Below are 26,006 nucleotides of genomic sequence, written 5' to 3'. Positions count from 1 at the left end.
AAAGGCATGATCATTGAGATGGACCAATGGGGCCTGGAAAAAAGCCTAACAGAGATGTTGCTTCCCTTTGGAATGTTTACACAGGAAAAGTCAGCAAGGAGGAATGTACCATGGATCAAGCTATCCCATTGGTGCACATGCTGCAGAAACAGCTTAAGGAGGTATCTGAAACGTACGCAGGTGTGGATGGAAAAACAGATGCGCAGGAGTTTGTGGAGAGCTTAATCCCTCACCTCTCCGTTGATACAAGGATTCAACGAGACATTGTGTCATCCAAACATTACATCTGTGCCACAATTCTTGACCTACAGTACAATCAATTACAGGCCACTTTCATTCCTTTTTCTGATGAGGATGTTTCAACCTACAAAACATGGATTACTGAGCAAGCCAGAGACCTAGAAAAAGAACTGCTGAAAATTAGATGCCCACACACGGGCAGAGGTTCTGGGATGCAGCCTACAAGTTCCATAGAGCCTACAGCTAGTGCTGTTGGCTCACAGCAGCTAAAATCAACACCAGCAAAAAGCAACAACAGGAACAGGAGCAGCAGTCCCACATTCTGCATTTGACTGTTTTCTTAAGGCAACAGAGCTCGAGCAAGGTGGAGCACCAATGACTATTGAGCGGATGGTCCAGGCCTACCTGGTTGACCCAACGGAGGTCTATCTGGATCAAAACTCACTGGTGTATTGGTATGGGAAGAGGCGCCAATGGACAGTGTTCAGCAGGCTGTGAATAAAGTAAATGGATTACCCCATAGCCAGTGTGTCTGCTGAGCATGTGTTCAATGCAGCTGGTGAAGTTGTGACAGTGAGAAGGGCCAGTCTCTCTCCCACAAAATGTTGAGGGATTGACCATGATCAAAATGAATCAGCACTTTATACCACCAAATTACAGCATACCTGAAGTACAACAGGAGGTGGATGATGATTGGTCGGACTCAGGTCATGGTAGTGTGTTAGCTGACTAACTTCTGGGTGAACACCTGAGTTTGAGGATGAACTCTACTTCTGTGACTAGGTGTTGCCTGCCTCCATTCTGTGCCTATCCTTTCTTTTGTCTCCTTGGGGGACTGCCCAAGATATTCGATTTACCACTTATTGTCCATTGTCTGTTTCATTTCCTGAATCAAAGAGGATCAGCAATGTGCCCTATGCTTGACTGGAACAGGTAAGTAATGCAATATGTGCCTCAATGATTGATATGAGGGATACTTGTTTCCCTGTAGAGAATTGAGATGGTTGGTGTGACACATCATGACTAGTGGTGGCAGATAGTGAGAGTGGGTGTTTTTTTTTTGTTTTGATATAATACGCCGGCTTGTGCTTGTGTTGTGATCGATTTACAATGCTGGTAGCATAAAACTAGTAATTGGTGATATTTGTTTCCTGAAGATGTTGTTTCCCCTTCCCCTTTTACACTTACTGAATCTTGCTGGTGTTTTCACACTGCTTTGTTTTCTGGTGTTCTGCTTTCTGGTTCACATTTGTCAAAGAAGACCCGACCAGTCCATTTAGCTCATAAATAAAACTCTAGTCCAGAAAATAAAAAATACTGAATTTTTCTCTTGTTAAACAGTTACCTCTATCTCAATTGGGTTGTAACTGAGACTTCGACTCCCAGGAGCAGTTGGTATGGACTGGAGCTGGACATAATAATCTTTAATTAGAGTCTGGACTTGAGTATGATGGCAGGAATCAGAGCTTGATTTGACAACTTAAACAACTGCCAGAAGAAGTAAGTTATCAACTTTATCTAAATCAAACAGGGCTGATGTGACAAGGAGTTTAAGAGGCCTACTCCAATCTGTGGACTGGTGGTGAGAGGTGCATCAATTACTTGATTTGGGAAATGCAATGCTGCTGTGTGAGTCTGCTGGCTGGCTCTTACGTGAAACTGTGTAGTTGGGTGGAGGGCCTTTTGTAGGAAACTGGAGGAAACAGACATGTGATGGAAGATAATAATGTCACGTTATGCCTTGGAGCTGTGAGTTAGTTTGTCCCGACACATGCTGACACCTGACTGTGATTTTGCTGGATTGCAAAGGTCTTCGATCTTGCTCTACCACCTCTATGTCTTCTTGCTACACTACTCCTCATGAAACTTACCTTCTATTCCTTACTTTTTTATTCTACAATATCATGATGATAATCATTTCTGTTTTACAATCCAAAGGCCTTCTCTTCTCCTGCACCATAACACTCTTGCTTACCTTATCAGACCCCTTCAGGCAGACAGCCAAGAAGATTTACACGGAAATCCCAGAAGACTTGAGATGCGCCATCCAATTTGGCTATACAGACTATTATAATTTTTCTTTCAATATTCATTTTTTTAGAACTGTGTGTGTTACCTTCACTCCAAGATTAATTATTATATGTACTATTTTCAAACGCAGCTGACCGATCATTTTTAGACATATACAACTTGGGTATCACTGGGGCTGGCCCAATGTTAAGTTATCTGTGTGATGCATATTCATGTTTTTCTTTTTCTATTCCTCCCACAACAGGATGATAATCATTTCCCAGGTGAATATTGTGTATGTGATGTATTTGTCTTTTTGTCACACCTTTCCCAAATCCCTTCCCCATCTCTTCATCAAATGCTAACCCTCTTCCTCCAGGCTGTGAGATTGATTGAGGAGTTACTTCATAATTTACACCATTGATTAATCTCACACTTGGTGAGGTGGATGTGGTAGAAGCAACCTCAAGTCAGTGTGCAGGATCTTCATTTCAGTCCACCGAGGTAGAGTGGGACCTAGCTTCCGATGCCTTCACTGTTAGTGTGGTAGCATGCTATTACTATGCCACCATGGTACCTTGAGAAACCATGCAGCTCTTGCTTCATCTATTCAGGTAAGATAATTATGGAGTATTGTTGTACCTTTAGTTTAGGCAGCATCAGGCAAATGGAAAAACTCTCTACTTCACTCCTATGGGTCCATTTTTGAACAATGCACTGCAGGGACTAGAAGAGTATTGGGACAAGGTTGCCTAACTGCATAAATAATTCCTTTACACTATCAGCAGATTTGGAAAACATGCTGCGCTAAAAGGAATACACTATCAGCAGATTTAGAAAACACACTACGTAAAGGCAGCAGTGCGCAGTAAAACACCCCAAAAAAAGATTTTAGGCATGAAAAACTGTACATACCTATTTATTTAACCCTGTCCCTAACAAAAATAATAATAATTAAATACGCACCCCTTCCACCCACAACTTGCACACCCATCCCCAAACAATTGTCGCTTTCCCTAAAGAATGTCCAAAACAGAAATAACATGTCCAATTGTCCATTGCATTGTTCAAAAAAACATTTCGAAAAGCCCTGCAAAAACACATTCCCACCCTCTCCTCCCACAACAAGTCCCACCCACCAAAAAAATAGGATAAAAAAGGGGCTGAGGAAGGCACTACTGGCAGGCCAGGATTCTCCTGAATAGCTCCTTCGTACATGCCTGACGGGCTTCTAGCTGCTCCAGCCTCCACAGGATGCAACATTGGAAGGCAGAAGAGATGATGTGACGCCAGGCGGCTATCCTGGTACTGTGGCACAGGTGTTGCTGGGCTGGAGGCACTGGGGCCTGGCTGGGACCTGAGTACCGGCAGCAGCGACTTCTTCTGCCTCCTCCTCCTCTTCATCGAGGACCACCAGCTGCTGGTACTGGGTCCATATGGCCTCTAGCTTTGTCCACCACAGCCGGGCTGATATTTCCTGCCATGATGGTGGAACAGGAGGAATAGCTATGTCAAGAAAGAAAAAGGAAAATGTAAACAATGCTCTGAGCTAAGCACTTGTTTAAAATCATATACTGCAGTGGCACAATAGCAGTACATTTGTTGGTCACCTCAGACCATTCAATTGAGGTGATAACCGTCACAGCCATAATATGCACTATGGATTACAAGTATTCTTCTCTTTACTCTTGTGCTAAATTAATGGTGGTAGTGCTAGCTCAGATGGTGCCACAGTCGTACTCGTTGCTGTCTGCAGCTGGGACATGCGTTGCCAGTGATGTACTGGAAAATTATTTGTTTTCCAATGGCCCTGCCCTTCTTTGTACCTGGACTACAAGGCTGATGAATACTGAGAACGAAACACACCACATGATATAATCAATCATGCAGATATCCTGTCTGCCATAAGTAGGTACTGGGAACAGCGATGCACTGCAGTAGAGAGAAAGGATTGAGGAATGGGATTTAGGTTCTATGTGGCGCTTTCACATCGTCACAGACTACCCCATTCAGGAAAATCAAGGCACTTACGTATGGACCACTTTATTCACTCTCCTCTGGCCCTTCCTCCACCATACATTGTAATAACTACTTGGTTGCAAAAATATATACATTTGCTTAGTTTGATTTTCCCAAATTATTCTGAAGTCTGAGATAGAACTTAAAAAAGATTAACAGAGTGAAGTGCTTGGAAGTAACTGACCCAGTGGGCACTGGGAGGAAACTGAGAAATAAACCTTTTTTTTGGTATTGCCATGCATTGAAAAGTGTTTGACACATTAACTTAACTTAAGCTAACAGATGCACATTGCACAGCCAACATTGCAGTGCTGATTCCGCTAAATTGAACCGTGCAGCTGTTAGGTCATCCTGGGTGGCACAGGTGAAAAGCCATAGCGAGGGAGGGAAGCGGTGGTTAATGGATGCTGGGATACATATTATTACCTGCCTTTGTTGAAAAATACTGTGAGCAAGGAAATATTCTGAAATCGCATCCAAACCCTTGCATCAAACCTTTGATAAAAACCATTTAAATCAAGTGAAGTGGGTGAGCGGAATGCCCCTATCTAGAAGATGTCCCTAGTTTCTTCATTCCAAGCATTTATCTAGTCATCATCATTGCAAATGTCTTCTTCTAGTTATCTTATTCATCTTCACCCTTGGCTTTGATACACAGCATTTCAGATAAACTTTACATTCTCTCATCATCCTTCACCATTTTCCAAATTCCAAATATGGCTCTCTACTAACCTTTCACCAACATACATTTAGCCAATAACCACCCATTCATCCTTTCACCCATTCACCCATCCAAGAGATCTAACCTACATGAGGAGTCCGTTCACCCATCCAGGCATGGAATCCTTTCACCCATAACCTTTCACCCACCTGGCCTTGCATTGTTCACCTGTATACCCTCCTTCTACTACACATGCATCCTATCATCCTCCTCATTGCCCACCTATATGATTATTATTATGCATCCTTTCATCCACACACACATCCTTTCACTCATATTATCCCCTTCTGTGCCCAGGATGTAATGGTTACGTCCTGAGGCACAGTGCTCGTGGGCCTAGGACGTAACCATTACGTCCTGGGCACAGAGCCCAGAGGGAGTGCTAGCGCTCCCTCTGTGAAGTTCCTCCCCACCCCCCTTAAGACAGGGATGGAAGGGGAAGCACTTCCCCATCCACCCCAACCCCCCTGACCCCCCGTGACATCAGCGCGCGTTGATTGTCACAAGGCCTCCTCCCATCGCGCATCGGAAGAGAAATGCAAAAGCATTTCTCTTCCGATCATGTTATTTCCTTCCCTTTGAAGTCCCTCTCAGCGTTTTTGGCAGCTAGATTGCAAGCAATCCGGCTGTCAAAACGCCCACTAAACACCAGGGATTTTTTTTTTAAATGAAATTGGCATGAGGGAGCGACCCCCTGGGCAAGGGTCGCTCCCAGGGGGGCATTTTTTTTAAAGGCCTTTCCTATAATTAGGCCGATCTGCCCCCAAGGGGGAAAAACCTCTAGGCACCAGGGAGTATTTTTTATTTTTTTTTATATTTTTGAGGTGGGGAGCGACCCCTTAGGCAAGGGTCACTCCCCTAGGGGGCAAATTATATTTAGGCCATTTCTGCCCTCTCTGGGGGCAGATCGGCCTATTGTTATTAGTCCGATCTGCCCCCAGGGGGGGCAGAAACCTCTAGGGGCCAGGGCTAATTTTTTTTTTGTGATTTTTTTTTTTTGTTTGTTTGTTTTTTTTAGAGATGGGGAGCAACCCATTAGGCAAGGGTCGCTCCCCTGGGACGCAAATTGTATTTAGACCATTCATTTTTTAGGTCAATCTGCCCCCAAGGGGGGCAGAAACAACTAGGCACCGGGGATCTTTTTTTTTGCGCCAATGTCACGCAGGGGGAGTGACCCCGTAGGCAAGGGTCGCTCCCCGGGGGGGTTGGGTCGGCAAATTTATTTTAGGCCATTTCTGCCCCCCCTGGGGCTGGCTGATCTAGAGGCCAAAATTCACAGGTAGTCACTTTGCAAAAAACACCTCTGTTTTCTGTGAAAAAATGTGATGTGTCCACGTTGTGTTTTGGGCCATTTTCTTTCGTGGGCACTAGGCCTACCCACACAAGTGAGGTACCATTTTTATTGGGAGACGTGGGGGAACGCTGGGTGAAAGGAAATTTGTGGCTCCTCTCAGATTCCAGAACTTTCGGTCACCGAAATGAGAGGAACAGGTGTTTTTTGGTTGAATTTTGAGGTTTGCAAAGGATTCTGGGTAACAGAACCTGGTCAGAGCCCCACAAGTCACCCCATCTTGCATTCCCCTAGGTGTCTAGTTTTAAAAAATGCGCTGGTTTGCTAGGTTTCCCTAGGTGCCGGCTGAGCTAGAGGCCAAAATCCACAGGTAGGCACTTTGTAAAAAACACCTCTGTTTTCTGTGAAAAAATGTGATGTGTCCACGTTGTGTTTTGGGCCATTTCCTTTCTTGGGTGCTAGGCCTACCCACACAACTGAGGTACCATTTTTATCGGGCGACTTGGGTGAACGCTGGGTGGAAGGAAATATATGGCTCCTCTCAGATTCCAGAATTGCTGTCACCGAAGTGAGAGGAAAAAGTGTTTTTTTGGTTACATTTTGAGGTTTGCAAAGTATTCTGGGTAACAGAACCTGGTCAGAGCCCCACAAGTCACCCCATCTTGGATTCCCCTAGGTGTCTAGTTTTCAAAAATGTGCTGGTTTGCTGGGTTTCCCCAGGTGCCGGCTGAGCTAGAGGCCAAAATCCCCAGGTAGGCATTTTGTAAAAAACACCTCTGTTTTGTGTGAAAAAATGTGATGTGTCCACGTTGTGTTTTGGGCCATTTCCTTTCGTGGGCGCTAGGCCTACCCACACAAGTTAGGTACCATTATTATCGGGAGACTTGGGGGAATGCTGGGTGGAAGTAAATATATGGCTCCTCTCAGATTCCAGAATTGCTGTCACCGAAATGAGAGGAAAAAGTGTTTTTTTGGTTAAATTTTGAGGTTTGCAAAGGATTCTGGGTAACAGAACCTGGTCAGAGCCCCACAAGTCACCCCATCTTGGATTCCCCTAGGTGTCTAGCTTTCAAAAATGTGCTGGTTTGCTGGGTTTCCCTAGGTGCCGGCTGAGCTAGAGGCCAAAATCCCCAGGTAGGCATTTTGTAAAAAACACCTCTGTTTTGTGTGAAAAAATGTGATGTGTCCACGTTGTGTTTTGGGCCATTTCCTTTTGTGGGCGCTAGGGCTATCCACACAAGTTAGGTACCATTATTATCGGGAGACTTGGGGAACGCTGGGTGGAAGTACATTTGTGGCTCCTCTCAGATTCCAGAACTTTCTGTCGCCGAAATGAGAGGAAAAAGTGTTTTTTTGGTTACATTTTGAGGTTTGCAAAGGATTCTGGGTAACAGAACCTGGTCAGAGCCCCACATGTCACCCCATCTTGGATTCCCCTAGGTGTCTAGTTTTCAAAAATGTGCTGGTTTGCTAGGTTTCCGCAGGTGCCGGCTGAGCTAGAGGCCAAAATCCACAGATAGGCACTTTGTAAAAAACACCTCTGTTTTCTGTGAAAAAATGTGATTTGTCCACGTTGTGTTTTGGGCCATTTTCTTTCGTGGGCACTAGGCCTACCCACACAAGTGAGGTACCATTTTTATTGGGAGACGTGGGGGAATGCTGGGTGAAAGGAAATTTGTGGCTCCTCTCAGATTTCAGAACTTTCTGTCACCGAAATGAGAGGAACAGGTGTTTTTTGGTTGAATTTTGAGGTTTGCAAAGGATTCTGGCTAACAGAACCTAGTCAGAGCCCCACTAGTCACCCCTTCTTGGATTCCCCTAGGTGTCTAGTTTTAAAAAATGCGCTGGTTTGCTAGGTTTCCGCAGGTGACGGCTGAGCTAGAGGCCAAAATCCACAGGTAGGCACTTTGTAAAAAACACCTCTGTTTTCTGTGAAAAAATGTGATGTGTCCACGTTGTGTTTTGGGCCATTTTCTTTCGTGGGTGCTAGGCCTACCCACACAACTGAGGTACCATTTTTATCGGGCGACTTGGGTGAATGCTGGGTGGAAGGAAATATATGGCTCCTCTCAGATTCCAGAATTGCTGTCACCGAAATGAGAGGAAAAAGTGTTTTTTTGGTTAAATTTTGAGGTTTGCAAAGGATACTGGGTAACAGAACCTGGTCAGAGCCCCACAAGTCACCCCATCTTGGATTCCCCTAGGTGTCTAGTTTTCAAAAATGTGCTGGTTTGCTAAGTTTCCCCAGGTGCTGACTGAGCTAGAGGCCAAAATCCACAGGTAGGCACTTTGCAAAAAAACACCTCTGTTTTCTGTGAAAAAATGTGATGTGTCCACGTTGTATTTTGAGCCATTTCCTTTCATGGGCGCTAGGCCCACCCACACAAGTGAGGTACCATTTTTATCGGGAGACTTGGGGGAACACAGAATAGCAAAACAAGTGTTATTGCCCCTTGTCTTTCTCTACATTTTTTCCTTCCACATGTAAGGCAATGTGTAAAAAAGATGTCTATTTGAGAAATGCCCTGTAATTCACATGCTAGTATGGGCACCCCCGAATTCAGAGATGTGCAAATAACCACTGCTTCTCAACACCTTATCTTGCGGCCATTTTGGAAATACAAAGGTTTTCTTGATACCTATTTTTCACTTTTTATATTTCAGCAAATGAATTGCTGTATACCCGGTATAGAATAAAAACCCATTGCAAGGTGCAGCTCATTTATTGGCTCTGGGTACCTGGAGTTCTTGATGAACCTACAAGCCCTATATACCCCCGCAACCAGAAGAGTCCAGCTAACGTAACAGTATATTGCTTTAAAGAATCTGACATTGCAGGAAAAAGTGATAGAGTAAAACGTGGAGAAAAATGGCAGTTTTTTCACCTCAATTTCAATATTTTGTTATTTCAGCTGTTATTTTCTGAAGGAAACACTTGTAGGATCTACACAAATGAACCCTTGCTGAATTCAGAATTGTGTCTACTTTTCAGAAATGTTTAGCTTTCTGGGATCCAGCATTGGTTTCTTACCATTTTGGTCACTAACTGGAAGGAGGCTGAAAGCACAAAAAATAGTAAAAATGGGGTATGTCCCAGTAAAATGTCAAAATTGTGTTAACAATGTGGGTTTTCCAATTCATGTCTGCCTGTTCCTGAAAGCTGGGAAGATGGTGATCTTGTCACCACAAACCCTTTGTTAGTGCCATTTTCAGGGAAAAAACCACGAGCTGCCTTCTGCAGCCCTTTTTTCCATTTTTTTGGAAAAAAACAAAATGTTCACTGTATTTTGGCAAATTTCTTGGTCTCCTTTAGGGGAACCCACAAAGTCTGGATACCTCTAGAATCCCTAAGACATTGGAAAAAAAGGACGCAAATTTGGCGTGGGTAGCTTATGTGAACAAAAAGTTATGAGGGCCTAAGCGCGAACTGCCCCAAATAGCCAAAAAAAGGCTCGCCACTGGAGGGGGAAAAGGCCTGGCAGCGAAGGGGTTATATTGTATCCCTGCATTTTACTTACATCCTTTTTTCAATTTTCCAAAACACAGAGTTCAAGTTCATTTTATAAACCTTAGTCTGCTGAGTTACATAAAGAAGAGCCCAATACTTACTTTACTGCCGCTGCATCTGCAAAAGCAGGATACTGACGAGTGAGTCAACAACACTAGTATACCCTTGTAGTGACAATACTACTAATTGTCAATAAGGAAGCAATAGGATTTACCACCGTCCACCTCTGCCGCAGCAGAGACTCTTCCCAAATCGGCTCCCGAAGCCACATCGGTGCTGTCACTGCTGATCCCACCACTGGTGGTCAGTGCAGCTAGAAAAAAAAAATACACAATGTAGATACCATATACGAGTCCCCCTATTGTTTTTTTTTTCTAATAGCAAAATACAACCAAAAATACATTACTATATTTTGGGTACTGGTCCTCTTCTATCATAATATCAGGAGGGCATTTTGTTGTTCGGAAATTTGTTAAAAGTAGGGGTGTGTGGGTAGCTCCATTCCTTTGGTGGAGCTAACGAAGAATTTGGAACTCCACACTCCACTTGGATCATGGAGTTGTCCAAAAAATCCGCTAACCCGGTCAGCGAAGTGGAGCTTACCTGGGGCGCACTGTAGCCCAGTATGGCCTGCACAGCACAAGTGCAGACGGTCTGCACTTGTGATGTGCAGCCAATGACTGGGCTGCAGTGCACACCAGAGCAGAGGAAGGAGCCAGCCCTGCTAGGAGGAGGACTTGTCGGAGAGGAGGACACCTGGGGAAGCCCCAGGTAAGTTCTCCTTTCCTTTTTGTCATTGTTTTTGCACACTGGTGCACAAACAAGGAATGAAACATCAGTTTTTGCTGACTACAGTCCTGGCCTGAATTTAGGCCAGGGCCGTAGGCAGTGAAAGGTGGAGGTTCAGGCCTCTTGTGTACCGACCTGTCCCATGTGCAGGCCACAGGTCAGGCTGGTGCACAACAGGTCTGGCAGCTTTCACTGCCTACGTCCCTGGCCTGAATTCAGGCCAGGGCCAAAGGCAGAGACAGAAAGGTGCCATTTCAGGCCTCTTGTGCACCGGCCTGCCACATGTGCACTGCACACGAGACAGGCCGAAGCACAAGAGGCCTGAAACAGCACCTTTCACTGACTACGCCGATCCTGAATGCACCCATCTCAAAGGCGCTAAGCAGGGTCAGGCCTGGGTGACCAGGCCCGACCCTGATTAGCGCTCTGGGATGGGTGCATTCAGGAGGACTCCGTGTGGCACAGAATTCCGGCTTTACTCAGATTTTATTTTCAAATCCACCAAATTCCGCTATGCCGGACTCCGTTCACTCCGCCCAAGTCTACTTCTCAGGAAACATGTGTAGAATACCTTACATGGGCATGCAATCTTCAGTACATGTGTTCTCTGAGCCTTACCAACACTCAACAAGATAAGATTCATAAGGGGAGAGGGAAGCAGAAGAAGGAAGCTACAGGCTACAGACAGACTATCAGTGCCAGACAGAAAGATAGATAGATAGAAAATAAGTAACTAGGATTAAGCAGGGATAATAAGATTTTACAAAACAGATAAATTGAAGTGGAGTTGGAAAAAGAATAGGAGACAGGCACAGTAAAAAGGTAGAAAATATTTCTAAGTGTGGAGTGACAACTTTTAGGGAAATAAATATTAGTATTAACAACAACAAGAGGACTTACCGGACCAGCAGACCCATCTGCCCCGGCACTTGTGGAGGGGCCACCTTCAGCTGCATTGCCCGCCTCAACAGCCCTCCTCCTGCCCCTGGATGCTAGATGATGTACAAAAAAAAAACATAGAAAAGATTAGTGGTACTGTTAATAAATAATCTCTCCAAGAATATTACTTTTTTAAAGGAAAAGGCAAACTCAGTAACATTTCTACATCAGAGGTTCAGGGATCCTGGATAACATAATAATATTAGTATCAAGGACCATTTTCCTATTTCACATTTTCTAACCCTATTCCTAATTTCCTAAACTACAGTTTGGAATTACTAATAACTTGCAATGAATGATTTCTACAGTTATCAATCTCTCAATGCATTAGGATGGATGCAAAACTACTACACATCACTGGGAAATTGCTTTCCAATCAGCACTGTATGAGCTACAAAAAAGAAAGGCACGGAGAAGTGGGAGAACATGCAAAATCACTAATACTAATATATTAATGATGACTATCTTTAGCAGGACACAGGAGTCAGGAGGAGTCTCTGCATTACTTCTTAATCAGCCCAAGCAACCGCCAAAAAGAAGTATAATAGGTAGCACTCAGCTAGCTGTCTAGATGACGATCACACAATAATATATTTGTGACATAAAGTTAACTTACCTGTGTGTTACTGAGCAGCATGCTTGCTATTTGGGAAGAAACTATTAACAGAGAGTACAACTAATAATAATTGATTTTTACTCACCGAGCACCACAACCTCTACATCTAGCAGGTCCAGCAGGTCCATCTCCCAATCCAAGATGTCGGCCCACCGGGTGCGTCAAATGTTGCTGGGTGTGCCAGACCCCAAAGCTGAGACCCCTCCCAGCGCTGCTGGCGCTCCCTGAGGCTGTACCCATATATGTGCCTGCCACCTGTTGCCAAGGTGGAAGGGAGGTGGTGCTGCACATTGAACACCAGGGCCTCCGAAAATATGGTGCGGGGCTGCACCCCTTGATGTACCCCTTGATCAAAAAGGAAGGCAGATGGCATATAGGGGCCTGGTGCTCTCCTGCTGTGCCATTACGCTGGGGACTTGGGAGGGGGGATGAGGAAGGAAGGATTAGAAAAAAGGAAGGGAAACATTTCAGAATAAAAGAAAAAGTTAAAAAGTTGCAAAAAAAACACAAAATTAGGAGAAAAGTTAAAATATAAAATGAGAAAGAGAAAAGGTAATATAATAAAAAGAAACTAGGCAAAAAAAGGTTTTAAAAGTGGGGGATGGGAAAGAAATAGATAGGATGAAAGTAGACCCTAGCATCATAACAAGCAAAAAACCCAAGATGACTACGCTCATGCGAACTGTGCGGTGCTGTTTGCATGAAAATTCAAGCACGAAATTCAACTTTGCGTTGCCAGTGATGTTAAATGTCAGGCAAACGGGTGTGGCAAGAAACTCCGCCTGCTAGTGGAACTCCGCGTAGTGCGACTGTTTTTTATTTTGCCTCCATATAGCTCCGAGTATCGCTGCTACTCGAACTCCACCCAGTCCTATTAAGGAGTGTCCTTTTTGGGCCACTTGGTTTTGAGGGATCAAGGCGAAGCACTGATGTCATTCCCCTTGTTTTCTTCTATAGGCCCTCAGCTGGGCCCCACATCCATGGCAGCCTCAGCTGGTTTATGGGTGCCTAGTCAGATTCTAACTACACAAGGAGCGTCCCATTGTACGGAGACCATAGTTCAAGCACTAAAGCAGATCATGGTTCCACAGTCAAACTTAAGAGTTTCGGCCCCCATACCTTTAACATACAGGTTTTATGTTCTCTCAAGTGTGGTCTGACTCTTAATGGACACAGTAGGTGGGGCTCATTTCCTATTGTCAACTGTTTCCATTGACTAATCCCATGTGTGGTGGGTCTGACTCCTTGAATACAACTCATCCCATTAACCCCAAACCCCTGCGTGGGAGCTCGCTAGTAGAAAGTTCCACAGGATCTTTTTAGGAGGTTTTCCCTTCTGTCAACTTATTAAGCTGGAATGTTGCTGGCCCTAAAGGCAAAATTAAGGACTCAGCTTGTTTAGATGTAGTAGGCCAGAATGATTATGTGGTACTGCAGGAAACGTGGGAAACAAATGTGGTTCTTTGCCCTGGTTTTACATGCCTCTCCTGTCCAGACACGCCCTCGAACATGGTAGATCAAAGAGGGAGCTTTCTGTGTGGGTTAGCATTAATCTTAAGGTGAATGAGTCAGTGGTATAGTCTGGACACCCAGCTTTTATGGCCATATTGGTTAAGGATGTGTCAAGTAGTTTTCCTTTTTTAATTGGTGAACTTTTATAACACTGATTTCTTGGAATTTATCTGTAGTCTTTAGAAACATTTGTTCACTTTTTTAGCTGATTTAAAACACAGGGGTCCACGGGACCAGATCACAGAGGGGAGGAATCCGGGGGGGAGGGGTACTTTGCCACCCATGATCTTGTGGATGTATTGGAGTGGTTTTGTGAGATGAAGACACTGGCCTTGCTCATGGCTCAGGGACGCCCCTCAATCATTGGTTACATTTTCTCTACCCGCAATCGCTTAATAAGCTTTGCCCAAGGAAAATATTCTTGCCATGGAATGGAGTGACCATAATGTCCTACATTTGGAGGGCCATTTCCCAGTGCACATGGTGATATCCCTGGAGGTTTTGAGCCATCTCACTCAGCTCACAAGGGATAGTTTAAGGTTGGTGTGGCATGTGCAAGACCCAGGGGTCTCACTAAGGGAGCTTTTAAAATCTCACTTGGCAACCTTCCTGTTATGTTTGTCTGAGGTGCAAGTGGATGGTATGTTTAGTCATTTCAATCTCTTAAATCATTGCATCAGGCAGTCTTTGTTGCAACCTGTTAAGACTAGGCCAGAAACGCCCTAGTGGTTTGATAACCGTTGTTATGCAGCCAATCGCAGGCTTAGGAAGGTGCTGTCTGATAAACCTAAAGACCCCATTGTGGTGTGTGAGGCTCGTAGGGCCTATAAATGCACCATTAGGAACAGAAAAAAGGAGCTGTTACAGAACTGGGATCTATAGTTAGTTACCCAGTAAACAATTCCAAGAACCTTTGAGAGTTGGTCAATAGGATCAAATCTAGAGTTGTCCCAGCAAATTCCTTTCCCTTCTGTAATGTCTCTGGACCCAAATGGGTCCCTCATTTTAATAATATTTATAATCTTGGTGATGAGAGCCTTAAGGGGCAGTTAAAAGCCAGACTAGCTAATTTGCTGACACTGTATATCACCCTGGATGAAGTAACCTTGGCAATCAGGCAAAGCCCCAATAGTAAAGCCCTGGGCCCAGAAGGAGTCCTTATGGACTTGATTAATTGTAATATCAAGGTGTGGGGACCTTGTTAAGAAACACCTTCAATAGACCCTTGGTTAGGCCGATTCATGAATCCTAGTATCTCTTCAAAATCGTTTACATTTTTAAGAAAAGGGATTGTAATTCACCTAAGTGCCACCACTCATCTCCTCAATTGACAGATCGGTGAAAATCATTGAGAGGGTGATCTTCATCGGCTCAAGTCCTGGGTGAATGGCAACAACATCTTATTCCCCTATCAATTCAGTTTCTGCATAGGCCTGGGCACAGTTGAATACTGTTTAAATTTTAAATCTACATTTGATAGTTGGCAAATACACTATCGCCAAGCACTGTCACTGTGGCCCTCATTCTGACCCTGGCGGTCGGTGATAAAGCGGCGGCCAAGCCGCCAACAGGCCGGCGGTCTAAAATATGCAATTCTGACCCTGGCGGGAACCGCCATTACAGCCCGCCGTATTAACACTCCGCCCGCCACGGCGGTACAAACAAACAGCGCGGCGGTCCCCGCCAACAGCCAGGCGGCAGACAATGTACCGCCCACCCTATCACGACCCACCAATCCGCCACCTTTTCCGGGGCGGGAGTACCGCCGATAAGAACACGGCGGAAACAGACTACGAACGGGAAAACGCTCACCTCTACGCACTCCACGCGAGATTCCGGCAGTATGGAACCAGAGTTGCAGGTCATCCCCGCACTCCTATACCTGCTCATATACCAGGAGCACGCCCGGCGGCGCGGAAGACATCGGTGAGTACTGCACCTACGACACAGGGGAGGGAAAAGATTACCGGCACACACCCACCCACCCACACCCACTACAACACACACATCAATGCATTCCCACAGATCACTGTCACAACCCACAAACCCCCCCTTCCGAAATAATGCAAAGACCAAAAGAAGAGATCATAAACGGGCAGATATATTGAAATATGTACACCAGTAATCCCAATAAATAAATAAACTATGTACAAAATATACACAGCTACTAAATGTAGTCCAACCACTGTCCGTGGATCACAGGGGTCCTGTGCAAAGGGGCAAGGCCCAGTCCCACGACAAGAACTCCACGGAGAGAACACTGCAGGGGCATCAGAAAGAAAATAGGACAGGCACCTCAGGGGGAAGGGAAGGGGGGGCACCTCAGCCACTTGAGTACACAACGCCAGATCCACGAGGGGACTCCATGACCACTGGGCCATCCTGGGGAGTGCTAAGCCACAGTCCAAACAGTCCATACAGTGGGTGGCCTGCCCACTGGGCCATCCTGGGGAGTGCAAAGCCACTGTCCATACAGTCCATACAGTGGGTGGCCTGCCCACTGGGCCATCCTGGGGAGTGCAAAGCCACTGTCCATACAGTCCATACAGTGGGTGGCCTGCCCACTGGGCCATCCTGGGGAGTGCAAAGCCACAGTCCAAACAGTCCATACAGTGGGTGGCCTGCCCACTGGGCCATCCTGGGGAGTGCAAAGCCACTGTCCATACAGTCCATACAGTGGGTGGCCTGCCCACTGGGCCATCCTGGGGAGTGCAAAGCCACAGTCCAAACAGTCCATACAGTGGGTGGCCTGCCCACTGGGCCATCCTGGGGAGTGCAAAGCCACAGTCCATACAGTCCATACAGTGGGTGGCCTGCCCACTGGGCCATCCTGGGGAGTGCAAAGCCACTGTCCATACAGTCCATACAGTGGGTGGCCTGCCCACTGGGCCATCCTGGGGAGTGCAAAGCCACAGTCCAAACAGTCCATACAGTGGGTGGCTTGCCCACTGGGCCATCCTGGGGAGTGCAAAGCCACAGTCCATACAGTGGGTGGCCTGCCCACTGGGCCATCCTGGGGAGTGCAAAGCCACGGTCCATACAGTCCATAACAGACCCCACTGCCACTGGAGGAGGCAAGTTGGCCAGAGGACATCCTGCAGCCCTGCCCGAGATAGATCCTGCCCTGCCACGTCTGCCAAAGGGCCAGCGGTTCTTGCCTTGAAGGGCCCAGTTCAGCGGTTCTTGAGACGGCGGGGCCCAGCGGAGCGGTGCTTGAGACGGCGGGGCCCAGTTCAGCGGTTCTTGAGACGGCGGGGCCCAGTTCAGCGGTGCTTGAGACGGCGGGGCCCAGTTCAGCGGTCCTTGCCTTGAAGGGCCCAGTTCAGCGGTTCTTGAGACGGCGGGGCCCAGTTCAGCGGTTCTTGAGACGGCGGGGCCCAGTTCAGCGGTTCTTGAGACGGCGGGGCCCAGCGGAGCGTGCTTGAGACGGCGGGGCCCAGTTCAGCGGTTCTTGAGACGGCGGGGCCCAGCGGAGCGGTGCTTGAGACGGCGGGGCCCAGTTCAGCGGTGCTTGAGACGGCGGGGCCCAGTTCAGCGGTTCTTGAGACGGCGGCCGGTCTATGGCCAACTGCTCATTGCCTGGTGGTGCCCTCCTGGGCAGCGGGGATGGTGCTCCTTCAATGCCCACCTGGGCTGTGGGTGGTGGGGCCCTCCTGGCCAGCTGGGCTGGGTCCTCCCTGGGCAGCGGCTATGGGGGTGGTGGGCTCTCCCGGGGCAGCTGTGCCGGTTCCTCCCGGGGCAGCGGCTATGGGGGTTGTGGGCTCCTCCTGGGCAGCAGGCCTGCTGCCTGACCTCTCCGACTTGCTGCCCTTGCCCTCCTTAGTCGTGGGCCTGTGGCCCTTTCCTCCCTTTGGAGCTGTGGCTGGTGACTGTCTCTGGGTGGTGTCCGGGGGGGATGTAGAAGGCGGGCTCCTGCGGCGCCCCTTCCGCCTTCTGCTCCTCTTCCCAGGGGGTGGGCTGGCTGTCCCCTTGCTGCTGGGCGAAGATCCAGACATGCGGGCTGGTGGGCTCCAATACCCCTGCACCCTTGTCAAGGGGGCTGCAGGGCTGGTGGTGGCTGAGGTGCTCTTCTTACCCCGACGAGAAGGAGGGGGGGGCTCAGGGTCAGGAAAGAAGTTAGTAGTGGCGAGGAAGAGTTTCTTGGGACAATGGAGAGTGGTAGGTACAGTGGGAATGGGAGTGGAGGGAGAGGATGTGGTTGTAGGTGAGTCACGTTTGCTGTCTTTGGGTGCAGGTGCAGGAGGGATAGGCTGTCGTGAGGTGGATGGCTGTTGGGTGGGTGGGTGGCTGCGTTTGTGTGGTGTGGAAGAGGGGGTGACAGACACAGTGGGAGAGGACACAGGGGACGTGTAAATGGCAGTGGGGGTGGTGACTGCACGTGTGCGGACTGGAGTGGAGGGTGTGCTGGTGATGGAAACACTGGCTGATGGTGAGGTGAATGGAGGTGTGAGTGTAGAAGTCACAGGGAGGGAGGAGGGAGACGAGGAGGTGGGGGTCACAGAGGTGGTAGTGACTGTTGGCATGTCTGCATCGGAATGTTGCGTGTGTGAATGTCTGCGTGATCTGTGGTGCTTATGTTTGGATGAGCTTCTCTTGGGTGTTGAGGTGTGTGCAGGCTGGTCTGATGGTGTGGGTGGGACAGGCAGAGGAACAGGAGACTGGGAGGAGGGAGTTAGTAGAGGGAGGCAGGAGACAGGGACAATGGCTGCCGTCAGTGCTGAGGCCAGAGCCTGGAACGATCGCTGATGGGCAGCCTGACCCGAATGAATGCCCTCCAGGTACGCATTGCTGCGATGAACCTCCCTCTCCACCCCCTGGATGGCATTCAAAAGGGTAGTCTGCCCAACAATGAGCGTTCGGAGGAGGTCAATGACCTCCTCACTGAGGGCAGCAGGGGTAACAGGGGCAGGGCCTGAGGTGCCTGGGGCGAAGGAGATGCCCGGCTTCCTGGCAGAGCGGGCACGGGGCGAACGCTGAGGGGCTGCTGGGAGGGCGGAGATGGTGCGCTGGGTGGCGGCTGTACCTGTAATGGCGGGGGGCACGGATGGTGCCACCCCCGCAAGGGAGCCCCCTTCCGAGGACGTGTCCGTGTCGCTGCAGGGTCCAGTTGTCCCCGTCGTGGAGCTCCCCTCGCCCTCCGTCTCACTGGTCCAGTCTGACTCTGTGGCATGGCCCTCCTGGGCCATGTGAGATGCAGCTCCCTCCTGCCCCGATGCCACTTCTCCTCCGCCTGATGATGCTGATGCACACAAGCACAGAAAGACAAACAAAAAGGGGGGGGGAGAGAGAAATAAAGGGATATTGAGTAGATGGATCTCCGGTACAGTTAGCGGACATGACAGACACAGATGCCCCCTGCACTAAGTTGCGCACTTGTGGTCCGCTACGCATTCCGTGGAACATGCCCTACACGCCTAGATTTGACAAATGCACCCATGGATGACACGGCCCAGGGATGGCTGTACTGACAAACTACTGAGGGTGGTGGCTGGGGACACAGGGGCTTACGGGGGTGCCCAGCCTACAGATATCGCCCTGGCCTAGGGGGACCCCCAGCCCTCCTCCCCCACCCAGACACCTCCACTGCGCGACAACAGAGTAGATAATGCTTGTACTCACCCCCTTGTGTCTGCTGTGCTGCCCTCACGCGCCCATCCAAATCAGGGTAGGCCACCGCCAGGATCCGGAACATCAGGGGGCTCAGTTGACGGCAGGCACCCCACCTACGTTGGGAGGCCATCCCCAGCAGAGACTCGGCGGTCTTCTTGGTCCCGCGGCGGATGTCCTCCCACCTCTTGCGGCAGTGGGTGCCCCGTCGATGGTGGACCCCCAGGGTCCGGACTTCCTTGGCGATGGCACGCCAAATCCCGATCTTCTCATGGGCGCGGACCTATGTGACACGTACAGGGAGGGAGAAATACCACGTTCAAGTTTGTCAGCATTTTCCTTGCCAGTGGCCCAACGCCCCCCATCCCCGCCAGGCCCCCCGCCATGCCCCCCGCCAGGCCCAACATGCCCCCCATCCCCGCCAGGCCCCCCGCCATGCCCCCCGCCAGGCCCAACATGCCCCCCATCCCCGCCAGGCCCCCCGCCATGCCCCCCGCCAGCCCCAACATGCCCCCCATCCCCGCCAGGCCCCCCGCCATGCCCCCCGCCAGGCCCAACATGCCCCCCATCCCCGCCAGGCCCCCCGCCATGCCCCCCGCCAGCCCCAACATGCCCCCCATCCCCGCCAGGCCCCCCGCCATGCCCCCCGCCAGGCCCAACATGCCCCCCATCCCCGCCAGGCCCCCCGCCATGCCCCCGCCAGCCCCAACATGCCCCCCATCCCCGCCATGCCCCCCGCCATGCCCCCCGCCAGGCCCAACATGCCCCCCATCCCCGCCAGGCCCCCCGCCATGCCCCCCGCCAGGCCCAACATGCCCCCCATCCCCGCCAGGCCCCCCGCCAGGCCCCCAAGCCAGCCAGTGGCCCCAAATCCAGATTGAATTAAACTCACTTGTTGGTCTGGAGGACCGTAGAGTAGCGCATACTGGGGGAGGACCCCATCCACAAGTTTCTCCAACTCCTCTCCAGTGAAGGCAGGGGCCCTTTCCCCAGGCGCAGCAGCCATTGTCCCTTCCAGACCGAGGTCACAGCAACACTTGCAGTATAGGTCCTCTCCTGTGAAAGTTCAAGTCGCAAGTGGATAAGTAGATAGAAAATGGCGGTCACGTCCGCGGCGGTGCGTACCGCGGCGGTGCGTCCCGCCACCGCCGGCGCCCTTCGCCATTGGCTCCTGAAACCCATAGGCTTCAATGTTAACCAATGCGGCTTCGCGCCGCGGTCTTCGCCCGCCGCCCGCCGCGGTGTGCCACGCCAGCGCATTGACCTCACATCCCATTGTCACACTTCACAGGTCAGGCAGCCGCCATTTCCAGGGCCCACATGGCTCAATTTCAACTGCGTCACACAGGCCTAGGCCTTGCATAGCCACTCAGACACGCCATTCACTGCATTGAGAATCGTTTACTGTGCTAGCTGTGAGTACGTACCTGTGGGTTGCTTGACTGTGTGCTCCATGTTGTCCTTCCTAGGCACCGTCCGCTGGGTTGGGCGAGGAGACGGATGAATCCTCCCGTGTACCGACCGCTGGTGGACCTGTCGACAATGGAAGAACGCCACATTATCCTGACCTACCGTCTTAACCGTGCCACTATCCATGAACTGTGTGCCCAGCTGGAGCCCGACCTGATGTCCCCCATCCGCCAACCCACAGGGATTCCCCCTCTGGTGCAGGTCATGTCAGTACTCCATTTCTTGGCAAGTGGGTCATTTCAGACAACAGTGGGAATTGCTTCTGGGATGTCTCAGCCCATGTTTTCGAAGGTGTTATCCAGAGTGTTGTCTGCCCTGATGAAATCCGTGAGGAGCTACATCATTTTCCCTGAGGTGGGCGAATTGGCTACAGTGAAGGGTGATTTCTACGCCCTTGGACATATTCCCAACGTCATTGGTGCCATTGATGGGACCCATGTGGCTTTGGTTCCCCCAAGGGACAGGGAGCAGGTGTACAGGAACAGAAAAAGTTACCATTCAATGAACATCCAGGTGGTGTGTTTGGCTGACCAGTACATCTCGCATGTAAATGCCAAATTCCCAGGGTCAGTGCATGACGCCTACATCCTAAGGAATAGCAGCATCCCTTACGTGATGGACCAGCTACAGAGACACCGTGTATGGCTAGTGGGGGACTCTGGGTACCCCAACCTGTCGTGGCTACTGACCCCAGTAAGGAATCCCCGGACCAGGGCAGAGGAACGGTACAATGAGGCCCATGGGCGTACTAGGAGGGTGATCGAACGCACCTTTGGCCTCCTAAAGGCCAGGTTTCGGTGCCTGCATATGACAGGTGGATCCCTAATGTACTCACCTAAGAAGGTGTGTCACATCATCGTGGCCTGCTGCATGCTTCACAACCTGGCTTTGCGCCGCCAGGTGCCTTTCCTGCAGGAGGATGGTCGAGACGGTGGTGTTGTGGCAGCTGTGGAACCTGAGGAGAGTGACGAGGAGGAAGACGACGGGGCTGAAACAGACAACAGGGACAGAATCATTGAACAGTACTTCCAATAGGACACAGGTAACATTTCAAAGATAATTTAGTAAATGTGAACTACTCTCCTGCATCTCTGCTGCCTGTCTATTTGCCCCAGTGTATGATGACTGAGTTGTGGCTTTTCCCTCCCTATTTCAGATCTGGGGTCCCCACTACGAGTCCTGTGCTTCGTTTCCCCATGGACTACAGCTTTGTGGCAGCTGTTTGTTGACTTCACCATGTACAAGGACATATTTGCACTGTCATGTCAATTACAATATATTGAAATCACAGCCAGACTCCAGATAGTTTTGTGCAAAATAGGTGTTTATTTAAGTGCTCAAAATGGGATGGGTGGTTTCAAGTGGGTGGGGGCTATGGTGAAGGAATGTCCATGGCAGAGTCCAGAGTAACAGTCACACAGGTGCATTGTCCAGAGGCCTGTGGAGAGATGGAGCATGGGCAGTTCAAGGATGGACAGGGTGACAATGTGGGACAGTGGGATGACATCAGGTGGTATCCATTGCTGGCGGGGATCTTGACATCCTACTCTGTCTTCTTGCGAGATCTCAGGGCCCTCTTGCGGGGTGGTTCTTCTCCTGCAGGAGGTGGGGGTCTTGTGGGCTGCTGCTGTGCGGGGGCCTCCTGTCCACTAGCGCCGGCAGAGGTGGTTGGCTGTTCTTGGTCCAGGCTATTGGCAGGGGCCCTTGGGTGTTGTTGAGTGTCCGCCCTGGTGTTGACGAGGTCCTGCAGCAGCCCTACCATGGTAACCAGGGTGGTGTTGATGGCTCTGATGTCCTCCCTGTACCCCCGATAGTGTTCCTCCTGCAGTACCTGGATCTCCTGGAACCGGGCCAGTACCGTCGCCATCGTCTCCTGGGAGCGGTTGTATGCTCCCATGATGGTGGTGAGGACCTCGTGGAGAGTGGGTTCCCTGGGCCCGTCCCCCCCCTGTCGCACAGCTGCCCTCCGAGTTGCCCTGTTTCCCTGGGCCTCTGCCCCCTGGCCGGTGTGCCCACTACCACTGCCCCCAGGTCCCTGTTGTTGTTGGGGTGGTGGGTTATCCTGGGTGCCCTGTAGTGGTAGACACACCGCAGATTGACGCGCCCTGGAGACAGAGGCATGGGCCCGCTGGGTGGGAGCTGTGCTGGTGTTCCCAGAGGGGTTTGGGTCTGTAGTGGCCTGGGCCTGTGTGAGGGGAACCGACTGTCCAGAGGTCCCCGATGGTCCGGGCTGGTCATCGGTGTCCAGGTCGACAGAGCTGCTGTCATCGCTGACGGCCTCTTGGGTGGGGGGGTGGAGAATTCTGGCCCCTCCGCCGCGGTGTGTTGACGGTCGGGTCCTGCAGGGGTATAGAGGTATGGTTATAGTTTCAATGTGTGGCATATGGGTGTATCTATGGGTTCTCGTGTCCCCAAGTGCTGGCATTCGTGTGTGGGGGCTTTGGTGAGGGTGGCTTGTGGGGGGGATGTGTATATGCATTGGGCATGCTTTGGTGATGGGTGTCCATGCTTAGTGGACGCATGCAGGCCTAGGTTTTGGGATGTGTGGGTTGTGATGGTGAGACATTGGCGGGGAATAGGTGTGCTGGGGGTGGGGGTGAGGATGGTGGTGGGGGTGAGGATGGTGGTGGGGGTGAGGGTGGGGGTGAGGATGGGGGTGGGGGTGAGGGTGGGGTTCGAGGATGGGGGTGAGGGTTGGGGTATGATTTGGCATGCAGGTGGGGGGGAAGCAGTAGTGAAGCTTCAACTTACCAGTATCCATTCCTCCGCCGACTCCTGCGAGGCCGTCAGGATGCAGGATGTTCAAGACTTCCTCCTCCCATGATGTGAATTGTGGGGGTTGAGGTGGGGGTCCTCCGCCAGTCTTCTGCACGGCGATGTTGTGCCTGGATACCATGGAACGCACCTTCCCCCGTAGGTCGTTCCATCGCTTCCTGATGTCTTCCCGATTTCTGGGGTGCTGTCCCACAGCGTTGACCCTGTCGACAATCCTCTGCCATAGCTCCGTCCTCCGGGCAATGCTGGTGTATTGTATCTGTGTGCCGAACAGCTGGGGCTCTACCCGAACGATTTCCTCCACCATGACCCTGAGTTCTTCGTCTGTGAAGCGGGGTTGTCTTTGGGGTGCCATGGGGTGGTGTGTATGATGTGTGGGGTAGAGTATGTGTAGTTAAGTGTGTTGAGTGTGGTGGTGTGTGTTGTTTTGTGTGTGGATAGTGTGTGGGTGATGGTGTTGAGTGGCTGTGGCTGCTAGTTTGTGGATGCTGGTGTCTCGCTCTGGCCTTCTTTCAGAATTTTGTGGCGTAGGGGTTTGTGGGTGATGTGGGTGTGTGTTTTATATTGTATTGTGTGTGTGGGAGTGGTGTGTGTATGTGTATCAGGTGTGTGGGATTCAAATCGTCCAATGTGGCTGAGTTTTGTTTGTTTGTGTGTATTCTGACCGCGGCGGTGTGTCCCGCCAATGGAATACCGCGTTTGAATGACCGCCGCGTGGATTCGTGGGTCGTAATGGCATGGGCGTATTTCTGTTGGCGTGGCGGTGGAGCTTTTGTCACCTCCACCTTTCCGCCGACCGCTGGTCTGGCGGTCGGTTGTGGCTGTCGGATTTTCGGAGGTTTGCCTTCTGCGGGTCAGAATGACCGTGGCGGGTTTCCGCGGCCGCGGCGGTGTTATGGCGGTCTTCTGACCGGCGGTAAGTGCATTTTACCGCCGGGGTCAGAATGACCACCTGTATCTGACTTTTATGGACCCATCAACTGCCTTTGACTGTGTCAACAGAATTAAACTTTGGCTGTTATTAGATCTGGGTGTGGAAGTACAGTTAGTTCATTTTCTATATTCCCTGCACATGAATCTGGCTGCTAGGGTATGGTATGGTAAGGCTGGGGAGTTATTGGGCTCACTCCCGTTGACAAGGGGGTGTTCCAAGGCTGTATCCTGGCCACACTGCTTTTCGTGGTTTACATTAACAAGTTGTGCTCTTCCTTGGTTACAGTCACAAGTGACATTCCAAAAATTAAGACTGCTTTTGCACCAGCACTGCTTCATTTAGACAATGTAGTCTTAATGAGAAGGACCCCGGGGACCCTTTGCTTGCTTGTAGAAGCCTTTGTCACCTTTATGAGCGAAATAAATTTGGTCACTAATTACAGTAAATTGCACATAATGGCTTGTGGCCCAGGAAAGAAACCCCCTGCTAAGGAAATGGTCAAGGGACATCCCCTAGATGACATTAGTGATTTCAATTATTTAGGGATTACCCTTTGCAATGCAGAGACATGGCACACACAGATCAAAAACGCACCATAAAAGCTTAGTAAAGCAGCTGGAGCAATTCTTAACTTACCTTTGGGAGATGGAAGGAGCATCATCTCACCAGTTCTTAATATTTATATTGGTCAGTGTGTCTCTGCTGCTCTTTATGGGAGCCAGATCTGGAGCCATGGAAATACTGATGTCTTATAGGCCAAAGAGAATCATATCTGTAGATGGATTATGCACTTGCCACCTTCAAGTTTGCATTTTATCCTGCACACAGAACTCAAACTTCTGTATATTAGTGGTCTGGTCAAGCTGTCACCACTTTTATTATGGATTAGCATATGGTCTAATCATGAGGCTAAGATAAATAGGGAAATATTTTTGGATTACTTGGTTTACTTGGTTTGAGACAACGGATCTACCATTCCATGGTCAGCATATACACATAAAATGTGGAGCCTTGACACTGTGAATCTTGTTGATTCCCTGGAAAGAAGCAGGAAATCTGATAAGAGAAAGACCAAACTATTGTTTTCAGACCACTGTTCTCCCAGAGACTTAAATGTGAATTTAACAAAAAAACAGTAACATTGTATTAGGATTTCCATGAATTTGAATACAATGTTTTGTATCACCCTTCCTTTTCACATGATGGGAAAGGTCTCTTATTTTCCATTTTAGGACTGGTGCTGTGGTGAGGCTTCTGAATTTTTTCAGGACTAGGCACTCATGCAGTGGCACTAGGAATAGTCTGTCCTTGAGATGATCACTCTGAGCAAACAATCATACATTCAATGTTTTTTGTATCTTTTTTAGACTTCATTTTAAAGCTTTTTTGAAACAGATCTCAAAACATTCATGTTTTAGGAAAAGTAATAATGTGCTGTTTCACTACCTTCTGTTAACAACTTATGAAGCGTGCTAGGGGGACTGTGCCTTTTAAAAGCTGTTTTAAGGCCAAGAAGTTCCATGGACGGTAAGAGGATGTGCTATACTTTTGTTTAAGGAGGCATTGGTTGCCCAG

Source organism: Pleurodeles waltl, chromosome 12, assembly GCF_031143425.1.
Source record: "Pleurodeles waltl isolate 20211129_DDA chromosome 12, aPleWal1.hap1.20221129, whole genome shotgun sequence".
Lineage (NCBI taxonomy): Eukaryota > Metazoa > Chordata > Amphibia > Caudata > Salamandridae > Pleurodeles > Pleurodeles waltl.
This window is presented reverse-complemented; position numbering follows the sequence as displayed.